The following is a 3,067-nucleotide window of genomic DNA, read 5'->3' on the forward strand; positions in this document are numbered from 1 at the left end:
ATGCCCATACCTGGACCACAAAACAACAGAGAGCATGGCCCCCGAGGGAGCCAAGCCTTGCTGAGGCTTCCCCCCAGGAGAAGGCTGGCACACAGGCTATCTGAGAGGTAGCATGGTGTAGGAGCAGGGCACGGTATGCAAGGAGCTTGTCCTTTTAGGTAGGACCAAGGCCTCACCCTCCCATGGATTGGCCATCTATAACATCCGAAGCTAGGCAGGTGCTCTCCAGGACATGGGAAGCCATGACCCCAGGGTCCCCAGGGTAGAGGAATGGATGCTGGGCCAAACGCATGCATGCAACCAAGGCATGCTGTTACCTGCCTGCCATGCAGTGGGGGGCCTCTCCCTACACCTGCTGAGTCTCTTTCCCTGGATAACTCCATTAAGTCTAGAGTGTCAGGGCAAGAGCCCCAGGGCCATCGCCTGTTGTGCCCAGGGACTTGAGATTCCCCTCCTAGACCCAGTGGGCCCTTGCTGTCTTGGCAGTCCAAGGGATCGAGGAGGGGAGCTCCCAGCTGCCCGGGGGGGGGGGGGGCCCAAGTTCCTTGGCAGTCGGGGGCAGGGGACAAGAACTCTAGGCTCTTCCCCCCAGGGCACCTTGCCATGTACCAGGGCTGCAGGAACAGTTGAGGGCTGAGGGGGACAGCCGCCTAAGGGCCCACATCCACCATCTGGATGGGCCCATGGGGAACACCATGAAGCAGCAAGATCCCTCAGCTGAACTGGGTGACGGCAGCATTCCTGCACTTTCTCATCCTTGTAAGGGACCCGGCCTATCTTTCGTTTCCCCTGCATGTGGGATGGCCCAAGGGCGGACCATCAAGGGGGAAGTCCACCCTCTCTGGACATCCAGGGCTCCCAGCCATATTCCCTCATGACCCACCTCAACGACATCTGCAGCCTCCCTCCAAGTGCAGTGGCTTCCATTCACCTGACATGGTTGTGGCCATGCCGAGACACGGGCCTCCATGGCCCGAGAAAGACACAAGGAGATCAGGGTTGCAAAGCAATGGCTCCTCTGGAGGGGTACTTGGAGGACAAATGGGTCGGCAGGCAAGCCCGAAGGCTTGATCCACTCGTGGGCACCTGGAGGCCCACAGTCAGTTCATAGTCACAGTGGGGAGCCTTGAGGGAATGGTCGCCTCAAGCCCCAATCTGCAGCGCTTGCCCAAGGCTCCGAGCATCCTCAGGATGCTGACCGCAGCATGATCCCCTCCATTGGGCCTCAGAGTAATCCTATTGAGCATGATTTTTAGGTCATCATCTCTCTTCAAGACATTATGAGTTCTCATCATTGACCCAAGGAAGGCAGTGGCAATGCAGGCAGGCACTCTCCTGTCCCACGAACCTGCTTACCAGGGGTGCTTAATGTAGAGTGGGATGTCCAGGGGGAGAGGTGGGGGCACGAGATTTTGGGCATCTTGCAGTGCCTGGGCGTAGCAAGACTTGGCCTTCAGGGCAGGATCCTCATTTGGGGACAGGATCTGGGGAAGGAAGGGTAGGCGAGGTGTCAAAACCCACTGCTCCCAGGCACCTGCCATTGTAGCCAAGAGCTGCCAGTCCAGAAAGCCTGGCATCACATGGCAAGGTGTGAGGCCGGCTGGCATACGGTGGGGGACCGCACAGAAGGGGCAAGCAACAGGAGCAGAAATGTCCATACCTAGACCACGAAACAACAAAGATCATGGCCCTCGTGAGAGCTGAGCTTTGCTGATGCTGCCCCCCAGAAGCCCCACAGGCTTCCTGGGGTGTTCATGGGTAGCACGCTGTGGACTCTGGGCCAGGCATGAAGGGTGGGTGCCCTGGTATGTACAGTTAGGCCCTCGCCCTCCCACGGATTGGCCATCTCTGACACCTGGAGTTGGGGTAGTGCCCTCAAGGACATGGGGACCCACAGCCCTCAAGGTCCCGAGGGCAGAGGAATGGATGCTGCATTAACAGCGTGCTCACAACCAGGCATGCCGCCCATTCCCACTGTGCATGGGGGCCCTCTCCCTGCACCTGCTGGGCCTCATCACCGGGATCACTCCCTCAGATCTAGATTGCCGCGACGATAGGCCCAAGGACATCGCCTGTTGTGCCCAGGGACTAGAGATTACCCTCCTAGGCCAGGTTGGCCCTTCCTGTCTCGGCAGCCCAAGGGATTGGAGAGGGGAACTCCCCAGTTCCCCGAGGGGGCCCAAGCTCCTTGGGAGTCGGGTGCATGTGACAGGAGCTCTGAGCTCTCTGGCCCAGGGCAACTTGCCAAGGTCCGGGGCCTCATGAACACCCCAGGTCCGAGGGGGACAACCACCAGTGGCCCCAAGGGGCCTATATCCACCATCTGGATGGGCACATGGGGCACACCATGAAGCAGCGAGGTCCCTCAGCTAATCATTGGCTGACAGGGGCGTCCCTGCACTTTCTGGTCCTTGTCAGGGGCCCGGCCAATCTTTTGATTCCACTGCACCTGAGATGGCCCAAGGGCGGACCTTCAATGGGGAAATCCACCCTCTCCGGCCGTCCAGGTTTCCCAGCCTGACCCTCATGTGGCCGCCCCCAGACACAGGCCTCCTGCACACACTCTGGATGGTGTATATGGCCTTCCTCGAAGCCCAGTGACTCCACTCACCTACCATGTTTGTGGCCACACTGAGACCCTGGTCACCCGAAACGACCCCAATGGTGTCTGAGACCTCCCACCAAGCCAGTGGCTTCCAATCACCTGCCATGGTTGAGGCTGCACAGAGACCCTGGCCACCATGGCCCAGTGAAAGAAACAAGGAGCCCAGGGTTGTTAAGCAATGACTCCCTGGGAGGTGTCCTAGGAGGGGGAATGGGTCGGCAGGCAAGGCCGAAGGCTTGATCCCCTCGTGGGCACCTTGAGGCCCACAGTAAGGCACAACCAATGTGGGGAGCTTCAAGGGATCGGTCACTTCAAGCCCCAAACTGCAGCGCTCCCCCAGGGCCCCCAGCATCCTCGGGATGCTGATCCAGGGTTGACCCTCCATTGGGCCTCAGCGTAATCCGATTGAGCATGATTTTTAGGTCATCATCTCTCTTTGAGACAATATGAGTTCTCATCATT

General features: G+C 59.2%; 1 non-coding gene and 1 pseudogene across 1 annotated transcript; both read right to left on the minus strand.

Annotated features, from left to right (window-relative positions):
* Positions 1 to 1,220: 1,220 nt before the first annotated feature.
* Positions 1,221 to 1,301, minus strand: LOC116629742. Its single transcript, XR_004298810.1, has one exon. It is a non-coding gene; the product is annotated as a small nucleolar RNA SNORD115 (small nucleolar RNA).
* Positions 1,302 to 2,991: 1,690 nt separating this feature from the next.
* Positions 2,992 to 3,067, minus strand: LOC116629743 (annotated as a pseudogene; the record flags this gene model as incomplete).

Source organism: Phoca vitulina, unplaced genomic scaffold (genome assembly GCF_004348235.1).
Source record: "Phoca vitulina isolate PV1807 unplaced genomic scaffold, GSC_HSeal_1.0 scaffold2714, whole genome shotgun sequence".
In the NCBI taxonomy this organism is placed as follows: Eukaryota; Metazoa; Chordata; class Mammalia; order Carnivora; family Phocidae; genus Phoca; species Phoca vitulina.